A 16,803-nucleotide genomic window follows, 5' to 3' on the forward strand; every position below is an offset into this window, starting at 1 on the left:
CTTCCCCACCGTAACAGGCCCGAGAAGCTAAATGTTCTCACAGGACCATGCCCAACTCCTAGTCAACCGATCAGTCAAACTAAATGATGCCAGCCTGTTACTAGGCAACCAAGTTCAATGAGGCAGGGCCTGCATCATTGAGGTCAAGGGTGGTGGTGGTGGTGGTGGTGGTGGTGGTGGTGGTGGTGGTGGTGGTGGTGGTGGAGGTCTTGGCTAAGACTTCCTGCTGCAGGTGTTGTCTGGGAAGTGGGTGCGTAGAGCTGGAGTCCAAGGTATCTCTGGGCAGTAGTTCTGAATCTTAGGGATGGGTTGCAGGGATTCTGAGAGGGTAGACAAAGAGCCAGAGAGGCTGTGTTTCCTGTTCCCACAGAGCCTGTTGGGCCACTCAGCTCAGGTTTCACCAGCCCAGACATCTGCTGTGAGGCCCAGTCCCTATTTTGAGACACAGTCACAGTGAGGTTATCAAGTGTCATATTTTCAACAGAGAATTTTAAAGGGCACCCAGCCCTTGGGCCTTGGTTCAGAAAATGTCCATATGGAATCAGAGTGACTGTGGGGTTGCTATGTTTTCACGTTGTCTGTCCCTCCTCTTCTCTAATTTTTTTTTTTTTTTAACCAGAGGTATCTTGGATGATAGCATGTGCCTCCCTCAGCAAACAAACAACAAACAAAGCCTGTTGTGCTTATTTTAGGCAGTGGGAACTGTTTAAAACAGCAGAAATGAGAGTATAAGACGATTTGATTACATTATAGGTACCTTTACACAGAGGTCTACCTACTTTGGGAACAAATACACAAAAGTTTGTTAGCAACAAGAAACAAGGCAGTCTCTGTCGGGAATGGTTGTGAGGGCACCTTTATTTCTTGGAACCGCTGTGCTGTATGAGGCCCTAGCCCCAGGTGCTGGGAGCTGGCTTCATTTTCCTGTGAACTTCTCTGAGTTCTGTTCAGTTTCCATCAGTTATTACTTGTGTGGAAAGCTGTGTAGTCAGATTTCCCCTTCTTTTCAGTTATTTACAAAAAGTAAAATAGAAATAGAGCTGGCTTATCAGGGAGCTACAATGTTTCGGGGTATAAGGCTTCCTATTTAACTCCTGGCTCTCAGGTCTTTAAGATTCCCACTCCACTCGTTCTTTTCTTCACACTTTGCTAGAAGGAATTTAATACAGCTCCGTTCTCTCTTTTTTTTTTTTTCCCACTGATGGGGGAGGGGTGGATCTACCCTGTGTGGTTTATTGAAAGCAAATGATCATCTTCAATATTTTCCTGACTTCTGGGGGTAGCATTCTTTTCTGCCTGAGGCAGCAGACGCACTGGCTTCTCCCGCCCTGCCCTTGTCAGCTCTGGTGGTAAATCCAAGTGAGAACTGTTGATGTTATTGTAGTTTAGATCTAAATCAAGCGCCCATTCATTAACCCAGCACATCTCGTCTGGGGCTAATACGATAACCAAGAGTAATTGGAAATTGGTTATGCCTCCCAAATTTGATGAATTTCGTTTCAGTTGGATTCGTAAAAGTTCATTCTGGTGCATTCGATAGCTCAGTTGCTGTTTGTATTTGTTTTCTGTCACTCCCTCTTGTGGTGTATTTTCCACTTTTATAGTGATATGTTGTATGGTTTGTTTCTGTATTTAACACTACGCTGCCTTGGTAGTGTCAGAGGATGTGGCTGACGGTGGCCCAAGCAGCCTGGGAAGAAGTTAAGTAAAGATTCAGGAGGACATCCTTTCAAATTGGCTTGTTATTCCATTATACCTCGTTACCCAGATTGCAGCTCTGGGACAGGAGGTTCGCTCTTTGGAAGCTGGCAGTGAAGGAGACACTGTTGCGCTGTGCAAAGTTGGACTGCACGACTAACAATTATGACTCTGTCACTCTTCGATCCTGGAAGAGGTCTGGGCAGGTTCTGTGCACTACTTGAATGGCCCCACATCTCAGAAGGTGAACCCTGAGCTACCCCCTGCTCCCACCGTAAGCTCCCACAGACTCCAGTTGTGGAGATTCGCTAACAGCCCTGCTCCTGTAGCTCCATGGCCCAGGCTGGGACATGGGACAGGGGCGTCCGTGGCTAATGGTCTCTGTAATTCCCTTGCCAGTAGTCTTGCCGGTGCTCCGCCGTGGGGAACTCCAGCTAGCGGCTTCAATGGGGTTTCCCCAGGCAGACTCCACAGACGTGTGTGTAACCTGTGGTTTGACAGGGTGACCTTTCAGCTACTATTTGTCACTTTACTTGGAAGTTCTATCCAAGGAGACTTTTCTGCTTCCTCCGGGACGTTGCCAGTAACTATCAATGACTGCCTCAAGGAGCTGTCCCCAGTTGATTTTTGCTAGATGTTTTGAACACTTGATCGGACCACTGCTTGTGATCTCTCACTATTTATTCTGCGACTCTGATTTATTTATTTACTTAACAAATTCATTCATTTAAAGCCCAAACTATGGCTATCATAGATCATTTTTTAGACCGTTAAACAAAACACTCATGTCTCCATCACCACTCCCTGTGCATGCTTCCCAGAGCTGTGTGTTCAATTCAAAAGGACAAACCTCTCTGATGCAGCAGATCTACTTACTATCAGGTTAGGCCTACAGAAAGAGCTGCGCTCTGCAGCTAGAACCTCCAAACCAGCTACCAAGTAGGTAAACCACAGACCCGGTAATCCAGGGGGCTGGGCAGGGCTGGCTTTTAGCTTCAGCAGATGTGCCCAGCACCCATCTTTCCCCAACACAATTCCAGGAAAGATCCCACCCAGGCCTTATCTAGTCTTATCTTCTACTGCCTTATCTCTTCTGATATAGCTCTTTGGTGTGCTGTGCCAAAATTCCACCTCGTACCTTCCTTATACAGGAAAACTAAAACCTGTTCCTTTCAAGGGTGTTCCCTTCCTCATGAAAGCAGGGGCTCAGTCTCTTCGTTTGGTCCTCCAAGAAAGCTACCATGTTAGTGACACTCGCAGGTCGCTTATGACAACTGACGCAGGAGCTCTGAGGTTTGCTGTTTTCACCGTTAACGATGGGACATTCTAAAAATTGGGAAACCCACTTCCTATCCACAATTGACTTGAAATAGAATGGGGATTCAGACCTGGAGGCTATTTTGGTGGAGAAGGGTAGCTATCAGACAGGGATATATGAGATCTCCCAAGAATCAGAAAGTAGAGAGATTCACTTCTACTGGAGACAGAAAAGCTGAGCAGAGAAGAGAAGCTAGAGGAGTGACCAGAGCAACAGACTCAAGACTGAGAAGAGGAGCTGCCTCTGGGGAGGGCAAGTCTTAAACAATAGAGAAAGGGACATAGTAGGCTCAGCTACAAGATTCATTCTCTCCTGGTCAACAAAGCCATGAAGAACTCAGGGAAAGAGTTCCTGAACAAAGCCACTTGTGACTGACAGCCTAGACCAGTGGTTCTCAACCCCTTGAGGGGGGTGGGGTGTCGCCATAACATGAGGAGCTGTATAAAGGGGTCTCAGCATTAAGAACATAGAGAACACACTGGCCTAGACCCTCTCCCACTTGGTGCCAACACAGCTGAGATCCATACTCACATTCTGGGCAGTACTATGGGAAAGACTTGCAGGGGGTTGGGAGGAAATTGAACAAGAGCTATTTGTATGGAAATTTTACATCTGCTACCTGCCAGCTGGCCTCCTGCAACTCAAGAGTTCTTACCTGAAAATAGGAACCAAAACTCACTCTGTCCGGGTAAAGGGTGAGACATATAGAGTAACAGATCCTGACATCTGGTACATGGATGCTCTTGGCAAACTGTGTGCAAAGCTCAGTCTCACGTAGCGATGGATCAGAGCCATACTGGAAACTGACATATTTCTGTCCCACAGGCCGCTCCATCCAGACTCATATCCTCATTTTAGTAAGCCTAGGGTGTGTGTTCCTGTCTTTAAAGTTTCCTTCCAACAACTCCTTCTCTTGGCTGTTCATTTCTTTCAAATCATTCCAGACCCTGCAGCTTGTGAACCCTCTCTGGTGCCATCCACCTTTCCTGGGTAAGTAATTTCTTTCTCTCCCTGTCCTTACCGCAACCCTCTACCATTTGTAAACCCATTGCAAGCCTAGGCCATGAACCCTCTTCATTTGTGAACTCCCTTTGCCTGGGCCAGCTCTAGATGCATGGTTTGGGAGCCATCTATCTGGGTCCAATTAAACATCTATCCACCAGCTTACCTGGCATAGCTCAGGTCATGCATCTCCTGCTGAATCAATTTAAAGAATATCACAACCAAAAAAGAAAAAAAAAGTCATCATACTCAGGTCAAACTGTGCAGGGAAAAGCAACAGGGTTGGCCATAACAGCAGATCTCCCACCAAAACCACTAGTTCTTTTAGAAATGTTCTCTAATGGAAACTGCCTGGATAAAACCCAGGACACAGAATTTAAAAAAAATAATTAAATTTATCAGAGAATTCAAGGAGTTTGAAGAAAATAGGAAAAAAAAAACACCCACTGAACAAGAAGATAATAATAAATGCTTGAGTGATGTCCAAAGAAAATACCCATACACAGCTGAATGGAAAGGAGAAGGTAATTCCAGATTTGAAAACGGAATTCAATAAAGACATAGAAACACTGAACAGAACACAAGCTAAAATAAAAGTGGAATTGAAAAGATCAATATCCCATTAGAAAACTCAGAGGAAAGCCTTGCAAGTAAAATGAATCAAGAAGAAGACAGAATATTAGGACTAAGCAATAGAGAAGAGGACATATACAGGAAGTGTGGGATCCTATCAAAAGACCAAATCTTAGACACAGAAGAAGTAGAAGAATCCCAGGTCAAAGGCACAGAGCAGATCTTTAACAAGATCATAGAAGCAAACTTCCCCAAAGACATGTCCATAGAGATACAAGAAAGCATATAAAACCCAAACTAGAGATCAAAAACAAACAACTACAGAATATCATTATCAAAACAACGCTTAAATATCCTTAAACAAGAAAAAGTATTGACTACTGCAGGAGAAAAAGCACATGTTACATATAAGGAAAATCCATCAGAAGAACAGTTGATTTCCCAGTGGAAGTTCTGAAAGCCAGAAGAGCCTGGAACAAGGCACTCCAAGTCCTAAATGATCGTGACTGCAAACCTAGACTATTATACCCAACAAAACTATCTGTCATGGTTGACCAAAAAGAAGTTTCCATAATCTGAACAGACTTAAAAATTTCATATCCACCAATAACAACAGTTAAATGCGATACCAGAAGTAATATTTCCAACTAAAGAGAGGGATATGAGGAGAGTCCAGAAAGAAAAAATGGTGACATAACTTAATATCACAATACAACTATGAACATAAACCATAAATACCCTTGCTTGCACACACCACAAACACACACACATACACACACACACCTAAATTATTGTAGTCCATACAAACCTTCCAAACCAAAATAGAAATAAAGCAATGTGTTCATTTCAGTGTCTGGCTATAACATGCTAGTCTCCAGCAACCAAATTCCTTTGACTCAGCACTCAACAGGGTATTCTGTAATTCTTTACTAGTTCCTGAAAGTTAAAACAATTCTATTTTTTAAAAAAGCAAAGACCTTAAGTTAATAAAATACACTTTCCTTTTCTTGGTAGCAATTTGGCTACAGATGACATTCTTCCTATACTCAGCGGGACATTATACTAGATCTTTATTTGAAATGTAAATGGTAATAACGTTGAAAAGAAAGTTCAGTTCTTATGTAACAGCAGAATTTACTACATGACTTGCTAATCTCAATACATTTAAACAGTGTGGACACCAAATCTCTTTCCTAATTTAATAAAATAGAAACTCCACAGGATCTAAAAAAATTATGCCTCAAGTCCACACAGTTTTGTCATTACATTTTTTTTCTTTTTCTTTCTTCTTTTTTTTTTTTCAGGAGCTGGGGACCGAACCCAGGGCCTTGTGCTTGCTAGGCAAGCACTCTACCACTGAGCTAAATCCCCAACTTGTCATCACCTTTGAACTCAATATAATATTAATAAAAATTAAAAAGCTATTGCCACATATTCTTCTTTCTTGTATGCCTTAGGCATTTATGCTCATTAAAAATTTTAAAAGGATAAAACAGGCATGTGAGATAAAGGACCATGACACCAAGTCTGATGACCTGAGACCCACATGGTAGAAGGAAAGAACCAATTGTAGTCATCTGACCTCTAAGTGTGCACCATGGCACATATAACAGTATGGGCATGAATGTATGCACACACACACACACACACACACACACACACACACACACACTCATACTCACACTATTTTTAAGGAAAATATCTTCTGTAAGAAGTTTCTCTTAACCCAAAACTAGTTGACACTTAGATTACAAGAGATGTTGTTATGCTCAGTCCTAAATGAGATATCTGTAGCAGACTTTTCCCTGTTCAGGGCTCAGGGATCTATGTAAAAGAGGAATAAAAACATTGCAAGGCTCAGAAGTAGTTGGTGACATCAAGAAAGCACTGTTTCCATATACAGCAGTGCTGATTCACAAATGAGCTCACAAAGACTGTAACAGTAACACTAGATAACATCCCAGCATAGAGGAGGGGAGGTAGGCACTAAGTTCTACTCATGATTAAGGAGCTATTGCCACTGAGAGAGAGAGAGAGAGAGAGAGAGAGAGAGAGAGAGAGAGAGAATCAGTTTTCTACAACAAAGTGACACTTAATATATGAACACTGGGCTGGAGAGATGGCTCAGTGGTTAAGAGCACTGACTGCTCTTCCAGAGGTCCTGATTTCAATTCCCAGCAACCACATGGTGGCTCACAACCATCTGTAATGAGATCTGATGCCCTCTTCTGGTGTGTCTGAAGACAGCTGCAGTGTAGTTATATATAATAAATAAATCTTTAAAAAAAAAAAACAAAATATATGAACACTATACTAGGATAGGGCAGGAACAGGAGTAGTCAACTAATACGAAGTACACTACCATTGTTTGGAGAGAAAAGAAAGGAGGGGAGAAAGAAGGGCAGAAAGAGAAGAATACATTTAGTTGGATGAGTAGGTATAGGGAGATGGGGAGGATATGGGAAGAGTTGGAGAGGGTAGATATATTAAAATACACTCTATGAAATTCTTAAGGAATAAAACAATTTGTTTTGTTTCTAAGGGAAAAAGGAGGGCATTTTTGGTGCAGCTATTTCCCCCATATTGAAGCATTTCCATGGAGGGACCTCATAAAGTGCAGAAAGTCAGGGGAGTCCCAACGCCCCTCATCCAAATTATAAAAGCAAGAAAAGTTGCTGTGGAGAGGAGGGACAGGGAACATACCACCAAGGTTTTTCCAGGCATGCTCTCACCTGAGTGGTCTAGACAGGCTTGGACAGAATTTCCTTGTGATGTCCACCAAGCTAATCTGAGTGCTCAGACATTGCTTATCTATCAAAGACATCTTTCCTTCTCCAATAGCAGATAGGGATTCAAGAAGTTAGAGTTAAAAATGACTCTTGAACTTCCACAAAGTTACTGTCCCTGATGTCCCAAGCACAAAGGTATCTTAACAGAATTGGAAAAATTTGAGCATAAGCCCCAAGAGTTCTCTGTCCTACAGGAGCTCTCCATTAACAAAGAATGACTTTGCCAAAGACCTAAGGCCTAGGCCGCTGCTCCTTGTAGCTCCATCATGGACCAAAAGGGAGCCCCCTCATGATTCGCACAAAGGGACAGTTAAGAGACACTCTAACCTTAACAGAAAGGGAATCATGGACTTTTTTTTTCCCTTTACTATTTCATAAATGGGCAACTTAAGAGTCAAAGATGAGTTTTTTTTTTTCCTCTTTGGGGTAGTTCTTTAAGAAGCTGGACCAGTTTGACCCACCACCAGACCCTGAAGAGAAAAAGCAGATACTGTTTTTCTGCCATCAGGATTGGCTAGAAATACCAACTATGATGGGGGAAAGATGGCTCCTGTGGAGGGATTATTGATATATGACAATTAGACTTATTTTGCTTAAAAGGTAGAAAATGATCAAAAGACATGCTTTCTTTGTTTTGAAAGATAAACCTGATTTATATTAAAAAAAGACCACATGGGTACATGAATCCTAGCCATGACTGTTTAACCCCTAAAAATTTTAAATATACCTTCCAGAGAATGAACTTGTGTACAGAAGAGAAAAGGCCTCCATCTGGTGAGATTACCTACAATGTCTCCTTTGTGTATACCCTATTATAAGGGAACTAAAATGCCAGACTTTTATCCCTGTCCCTTTTGCCCTGAAGGGAGGCGTGCCTAACTAAGGCTTGAGGGAAGACCCAAATTGTCTATGTTCTCCTTTCCCTCTAATACTTAAGACAAAATAAAAGTATCCCTAGTAAATTCTCAGAGCAGGAGTGTGTGTGTGTGTGTGTGTGTGTGTGTGTGTGTGTGTGTGTGTGTACGTGTGTGCCTGCATGTGTGTGTGTTTCTATGTCCAAGGGTTAATCCAATTTTATGGTTTCATACGGAACATTGTAATGCTAATTCTTAACCAAACCTTAACACCCACAGAATAGACTGTAGTTTCACAGGCTCTAGAATTGAATGGGGTCAAAATGTGTAAGACAATTCAGAAGGAAGATTTACTGACACAGAGAGGACAAGGAGATTATCACCACATTGCTGAATAGGGATTCTCCAAGAGTGACACTGGGTGACAATATACCTGCCATTTGGGAGTTGGACACAAAAGCATTTCTTACTGTGTATTTTACAAATCTTAGAAAGGATCTTCTCTAATACCCTACACTACTCCAAAACTCAAGTAATTGAGAGAGCAGAAGAGAGCCCAACCACCTTCCAAGAGGACTGGAAGAGGCCCTGACCAAACATACCAACATAGATGCTACTCTTCAAGACAGGAACGGAGTCTTGAAAGACCATGTCATAACTCAGTGTGAGATTCTTCTGGAGTCTGACAATACACTAGACAATTTATTAGAGAAAGCCACAGTTGAGATCAATGAGGGGAAACTAAGGAAAGAAAAAGATGAGACAGAAGAAAGGTCACCTTGTCAGTGGTCACTTGTAATCCTGAAAGGCTTTATGACTTGAAGTGTCACCCACTGGATGATATTGCGAGTATGAAGAGGCAAAGCATTTCAAAAGGAGTGCCCAACTAAAACCAGGACCACCATCAACAAAACCATCCGAGAAGACTGTCCACAGGCAAAGGCTCAGGGAACGACCTTGAGCCTATGTTGGTTCAACATGAAGACTGCGGGAGCCTGGAGTGTTCATGCAACATCCCCACCCAACATCAAATATCTCTTTGTGTACCTAGGGTAACCCTGATGGCAAAAGGATAAAATAGAGACTTCTTACTAGACAGAGTTACTTCTTTCAGTCATTCTTTCTAATGCTGGTGTTCATCCTGATTATGCCCATGACGGAAATCCCAGAAAACCCAACAACCTGATATTTTACCCATTTTCTCAGTTGCAACTGAGATGGTCTTATTTTTACACATGACTTCCTAATAATGCCACAAAGCCCTGTTTTCCTTCTGGGAGATCTTTTGCTCTACCTGAAAACCACTGACCTTATGGTCCCAGCATGGGACTTAATTCTCCCTTTAATAGAGCCAGAAATCCATCCAGTGTATGGGCTGCCCAGGATAGATTAGTAAGGCAGTTACAACTTTCCCTTCTGAAATTCTAAAATAGTCTTCTTTATTTCTGACCACTACAGCATTCTTTCACACCTGAGGCATGATGGGACTTCTTACCAAGTGCCATAGATCATCTAAAATAATATGGGTTAGTGATTCCCTATAACAGCCCTATGTAATACTTGAACCCTACTATTGTCCAATTGGTGAATTACCTCCTCTTTTAAACCTCTACAGAAAAAGATTTCTAAGAAGCAAATAAGACATTCTGTAATTTTTTAACTCATAGAGACTATGAGAAATCCAATAATAAAGCTCAATTGTGTCAACAGACAGTTATTGTCATTCATATATTTATTAAATTTATATATATATATATATATATATATATATATATATAAATTTAATGAGGACCAGATGTAACCTATCTCTTCCTTCTTTCTACCAAAAAAATGTTAAACAAGTTATAGTGTTCTGTAAACTCTGGATTCCTGGGTATAGAGAAATGGGTAGATCCTTATTATCAGTTACTAAAAAAATACACAGACAGATAAGAAAAGCCTAAACCCTAATCTGGGGACCTGAAGGACATAAAGCCTTCCTGGACCTTAAGCAGGCACTCCTTAAATTCTCAGCTTTGAGTCTCCCATCAAGTAAAGGCTTCAGTCTCTATTATGAGTGACGGAAAGGGAATAGCTTTCTGAGACCTTACTTAGCCTGGGGGAGGAGGGGTTACTCAAATTATAGGCTGCCTTAGTTGATAACTAGACCTTAGTTGAAAGGCTGGCCAGCCAGTATGTCACAGAACACAGTTGTAGTTGCAATGCTGGTCTCAGAGGCAACTAACTTAATGTACGAACTAATCAATGTATTAATTAACTATTGATGTCATAAAACACCATGGACAAAAACAACTTATGGAGAAAGGGCTAATTTAAGAATGCAGTTTATAGCCCATCACACAGGGAAGTCAGGACAGGAACCTGGAAACAGAAAGTGAAGCAAAGACCATGGAGGAATGCCACGTATTGGCTTGCTAACCAATACTTCTTTATATAACCCAAGACTATATACTAAGGGGTGACACCGCCCACAATGGGCTGGGTCCTCCCACGTCAATCATTAATCAAGAATATATTCCACATGCTTGCCTACAGACCAATGTGATGGAGAGAGTCAGTCTTGGTTGAGATTCTCCCTCTCCAAAAGACTCTTGCTTGTATCAAGTTGATCAACGCTAACTGGCACAATTGGGAAAAGATGTAACTGGACTGTTATCATAAAATGTGCGGGACTATTCAAATCAAAAGGGAGTCTTTGGTTAACCTATCACATGCTTCTAAAATAGCGAGTTTTACCCTTGGAAGGTCTAGCTGTTCAAGTAAACATGAGCCTTTTTCTTGCTTTCTTCAACTTTGTTACCATCTTTCTAGAAGGAAACAAAGATGGCAAAAGTCTCAAACAGAGTCATTAACATTCTGTTAACTTTCACTTCAGGGAAGGACTTAAAAGATACTCACCTTAAGAATCCCCATTGAGTCCTATTTACAGATAGTTCTTTAATTAAACATGGCATCTGCTGAACCAAATATGCTATATTAACCTTCGCTGACACCCCTGAAATCAAAGGTCTTCCAAGGACCAGCACTCAATCAGCTAACTGGATCTTTCTACACAGAGCACTAGAATTAAGTAAAAGCAAAAGGGTAACCATCTACACTGATTCTTTCTATGTCTTTTTAATCTGCTGTGTCCACACACACCAAATACAGAGGAGAAAAAGTTCCTCACGACCGAAGTTTCTCTATAAAATACCAACAGGAAAGAGAGAATCTGCTTTCTGCCATAGTTGAACACGATGAGGTGGCAGTTGTCCACTGTAGAGGACATCCAAAGGGAAACCATGGTGCTGGAGAGATGGTTCAGTTGCTAAGAGCTCCTACTTCTGTTGCAAAGGATCTGAGTTACGTTCCCAGTGGCTCACAACTATCCTTAACTCCAGTTCCAAGTGACCCACAGACCTCTACAGGCAGTGGGCACGCACATGGTGTATATCCATGCAAACAAAACACTCATATACTTGTGTGTGTGTGTGTGTGTGTGTGTGTGTGTGTGTGTGTGTGTGTGTGTGAGAGAGAGAGAGAGAGAGAGAGAGAGAGAGAGAGAGAACGGGTAGACTAGCAATGCTACCACAGATAGTCAAGTTATGAACCCTGTACTGTGAGAGTCTCTCCCTCGGGTAAGATTCTAATGCTCTCCCAGGGAATTAATAGAAGCACACATGGAAGGATTTATCATACAGCAGTCAGGGTGGCTTAGGATGATTCTGGGTGATCGCTCCTATATGTTAATGATAAATGAGTAAAAACAAAAGTCTCCATACATACATCTGGTCAGGGATGGAACCCTACAGGTGACAAAAAGACTATCTGTCAGGGTGAGAAACCCGCAAAAGCCACCTACCAGAGACTGAGGGCTTATGAGGAAGAATGACCTGGAAGAATGACCCTTAGATCTATCGACTTGTTCCCTAGAAAGAAAAAAAGATGGAATCCTATCCTGGGGAAGACTAGCAGATAGATTTTGCCAGCATGTCCAAGAGTTGGGGGATCAATTGGGTGGGGGCCCTCCCCTCAGAACTGTGAGGTTATCCAAATCTTAATTCATGAAATTTCTCAAGTAATGAACAGACCAACCATCAACGCTGGCCACAGTGGCAGTGAAGTGTAATTATGGTCTATGTTCTATGGATGATGAGGAATGAAGTTTACAGACTCAAGAGATGGAGCTCTCAACTAGCATGCTTACTAGAGGGGGGGGGGAATGAAACTACTTAAGCAAAAGAGGTTCCAAGAGAGGACAGCATCCAAGTGGCAAGGGCTATGTACCTTGAAATGATTACAGAACAGAGCCCATACTGGGATAGTGGGCAAAACTGTGACTTGTCGTCTGATAAACAAGATGTCTGATTTCTTCCTAGCAAACTCTCTCACATGCAATAGGGGTGTCATGGGGCCTAGCCACTGTGTCTGTTTTCCCTTTGCTTTTTCCCTGGCTTGCTTCAAGGCACTGTTGGAAGAAATGGGAACTCCTCCTAAATACATGTTTAATTTAATGTCTTCCAAAGACATGCAAGGTTCCACAGCTGCTGCTTCTCATTGCTGCCAAACCTCCTACTGACCACTACAGTTCTGCCAAGATCCTTTCCTAAGCTCTAACCCCACGTCCTCATCAAAAGAGCTTAGCAATTCTGTGTAGGGAGTGCAGAGCCTTAAAAAGGGGAGGGGAAAAGCCCCCTACTTGTTCAGCATCTCTCAAAATCAAACTTTCACCTCTACACTCATCTAGTCAGGTAAGTGACTATGACCAGACTGTAGAAGTTCTCATGGTTACATATGGTGTCCCCTCCTAAGCTGGCCCCTCTTCCTGTTCCTCCTGGGAATTCAGGAGCTGACTACCACCCTCCCCTCATACCTCTTACAGAGCTCAACAAACACCAGCTAGTCCTAAAAAAACACCTCATAGATTTTAGCCCTCACCTCCTCTTCACTTCCACCCACAGCTGTGAGAGTGAGAAGCCATTTCTGCAACCCCTCAATTAGAATGCCAGTTTTGTGTTTCACTGCTCTGCAACATGTGCTCTGACCTCCTTGGTCCCAAGTGGCATAAGCTTCGGCCTTCTCACCAAACTCTGCACCAATCAGAGGAACCAAGAGCAGCTAGCTAAAAATATAAGCTCAAGGCGTAACTGTCAAGTGAATTAATCACACCAGAAGAAAGGGCACGGAACGAACATGAAATTTACAGCATGGAAAATCAACTTTCTGAATATGGGTGTTCTATATCCAGGAGTTTAATCAAACACAGAGTGGAGATTTTTTGGGTTTTTTTTTGTTTTGTTTTGTTTTGTTTTGTTTTTTAATTAGACTGAAACTGGGCATGGTGGTGCCTGACTGGAACAAATCCCATCACTCAGTAGGTAGAGTCAGGGGGACTCAAATTCAAGTCTGCTACATAACCAGACCCTTTCTCAAAATAATAGCAGTGTTGTACTGAGCAATAGAAATTTCCAGATCGCAATTATCTAAACAATGAAACAATCACATACATAGCACTTACACTGTAGTAGGCATTACAAGTCAGGCAGAGGTTATTTAAGATTTAAGAGGACTACATAGGTTCTACATAAAAATTATATCATTGTACACAGAGACCTGGACATCTGTAGACTTGGATATTTGGAGGGGGAGCTACTGGAACCAATCCCTATGCATATGAGGGGCTTAGGACTTTGCTATTTATGGTAGATTGACTGGGCAGTCTGTGACATGCATGTTATATAGTCTCAGCCAACAGTCTATTAGAGGTAAGAAACTCACTTACATTTTAAACTGAAAAAAAAAAAGCATGTGATCAAGTGATGGAAAATAAGGAAGGCAGCTCATAAGCTACATGGCAGCATTCAAATGCGGGCATTTAAAAGCAATTATTATTAGTAATAATCAATGCAAAAGAAATTTCAGCTTTCATGCAGAGGAACTTAGAATTTTGTAAGATAACTATTTTGGCACAGACGATATGCTATCTAGAATGTTATTTAACAAAGATCACCACATATACAAATTAAGGTATCTATCAGTTAAATCACATAGTAGCATGTGCTATTTAATTTTAGGCCAAAAAATCAGTGAAAATAGTTAACACTTAAAGAAAGAAAAATCTACCACCCTATAAATTTAAAACAAAGAAAACTCAAATGCCCTAACTTTCGCAAAGAACAAGCTAAATATCTTAACTCGCTACTGGAAACAAAGGAACTAAATTCAGAGAGAAGCATTTCATTGTATAGTCTGGATAAAGGTGGCCACATAACAGCTTGGATCTCCTAGTAAGTGTGGCTACAGGGCACCAAATGATTCCCCTCCTCCCAGCTTCCTGATGGCCCTCCCTATTCATCCTCACTCACTCCCCAAAGTTACACGAATAAACAGAATGCCTGGCACACGCATCACACACTATATCAGCCCCACCCTCACATACTTTGGCACAGCTCTTAGTTCCAGCAATGACAGGGACAGACTGATATCTGTACACAACACAGTCTGGTACAAGGTGTGGCACTGGACCCAGTAAAAGGCATTGAACGCTGATTAATACAGCACTAAAATGTTCCTGAAATAAAAGTTATGGTGGTTGTTATTCTAGATTGCCCTTGATCAGTCATGAACTCTGTGCCACACCTGCTGACTTCTTCCAAAATAGGACGTGAACAAGCAGATATTTTGTGCAGACAACTTGAGTGCATTTTACTTATTCTTTTTAAGCTATATGGTAAATATTGGAGAGGATCAAAGAAAAAATTCTAGGGTGTCCACAAAATGATCTGGATGGGATCCCGTGCCTACTTTACATCTACACCATTAGGAGCTAGCGCATCACAAAAGCTCATCACGATCGGCTCAAACCAGCCCCTGTACAAACCAGAAGCAATGAGTTCTTTGGGTTGACTTATAACACCTGTGATCACCTTAATTATCATCTGATCTTGCACAATCCACCTTCTTCATTACTAAACTAGGAATGCCTCATTCCTTCTTGTCTGTCTAGCAAAACCATAGGATTTGAAACTTGAACACCAGTAGCCAACAAGTCCTTCAAATTATTCCCAACTGGAACTGACCCTAGAAATATAGTAAGGTTGGGTTCTAGTTCTTTCAGAGACATTTGCCTTCGCGATACCATTGACTTGTCCTGATACCCAAACGGGGTCACATTTTCTTATCCCTCTCAAAAATCCTCATTGGCCATTGGTACAAGAACTCTTGAAACTCTTGATCTCTTGCTGTAATGGGTAGGTAAAGCTATTTCTCCTTTGGGGAGCTGTAAAATGTAAAGGAAATGAAGGTTCATTTTGCTCACTTCTGGATAGCTAGATGGATGAGATGGTGGAGTGTGTGTGTGTGTGTGTGTGTGTGTGTGTGTGTGTATGTGTATGTGTGTCTGTGTGTGTGTGTCTATGTATCTTAAAACAAAAGTAAATACATATATGTATGTGTATGCATGTTGTCTTGAGAGAAAGATATACACATATATGTATGTGTGCTGAAAAAAATGTATTTGTACATGTGTGTTGAAAGAAATGTACTTTTTTGCCAAACTATAGGGAACTTACAAATGAAAGCTCAATTTAAAAAATAATTTACTTCTTCTAAGTTAACTAAGTAGAAGCTTAATGGTCTGATATTTCTAATATACACTAGAATAAAGTGGGTTGATCATGATCTCTAAACATGCCCTTTGCTAAAGTCGGCTGCCTGTTTATCTAAGCATGCATTTCTACATATCCAGTAAGTTTAAATAAGGTATCTTCTGAACCAATGTGTATTCTTGTCATCTCTCTTAGGTTACTTGGGGTCAGACCCGGCCAATTGTTAGGCTCTTTGTGACCCACAGGATTAAAAATATAGTGAGAAGAAGGTTCTATTTCTAGGAGCCAACCAAAGGAAAACATGGGCCCTGTGACCTGAAATGAAATCTTTGATAGAGAAAAGAGTATGTGAAAACCATAAACAAGATAGAAAAAAAATCTGCTAAACCTGTATAGGACATTCCCAAGAGTACATTCTCATTATGTGATCCACAGAACAAAACCCCAAAAGAAAGCATAGTATGAGCCCATTTTTACATAATGAATCACATTTTTCAATGAGGCAGAACAAGAAATCCGGAAATGACTTTCTTAAATTCTTCAAGAGTAGATCAACTGACTTATACAAAGATAACAATGTTACTCCCCTTTTAACTACATTTTCTCAATGAAATACATTTTGCAATGTCACGTCTCCCCATAGGACACACCCACATTTGTCTCACTGCCTTTGTTCTTATTTGATGTTTTCCTTTCTTAGACTGATTTGTTTTTGCACTTTGACCATCCTGCAGTTTGCATTCACGAGAGTCACAGGAGCCATCAAACCTAGCCCCGAGAGGAGGCTCGTGCTCTCCGCATAGGGGTGGATCTGACTATAATCTCTAACTCTATCAAATCAGTGCATAATGAGCATTCTCTGGACCAAAGTCCACACATGGCCAGTCCACAAACACAGCTTCCACTGTCTTCAGTAAGCAAAATCAAAGTCCTCTAAAGCTATCACCAAACTGTCATTCCTCCTACTAGCTGGCTATGACAAA

The 16,803-nt window shown here is 41.5% G+C and overlaps 1 protein-coding gene across 19 annotated transcripts in view; it reads right to left on the reverse strand.

The window, feature by feature from the left end:
- Cobl (cordon-bleu WH2 repeat protein) overlaps window positions 1-16,803 on the reverse strand; it is a 232,552-nt gene that overhangs the window by 162,940 nt on the left and 52,809 nt on the right. The gene's annotated exons all lie outside the window — the stretch shown is intronic.

Source organism: Rattus norvegicus, chromosome 14 (genome assembly GCF_036323735.1).
Source record: "Rattus norvegicus strain BN/NHsdMcwi chromosome 14, GRCr8, whole genome shotgun sequence".
Classification (NCBI taxonomy): domain Eukaryota; kingdom Metazoa; phylum Chordata; class Mammalia; order Rodentia; family Muridae; genus Rattus; species Rattus norvegicus.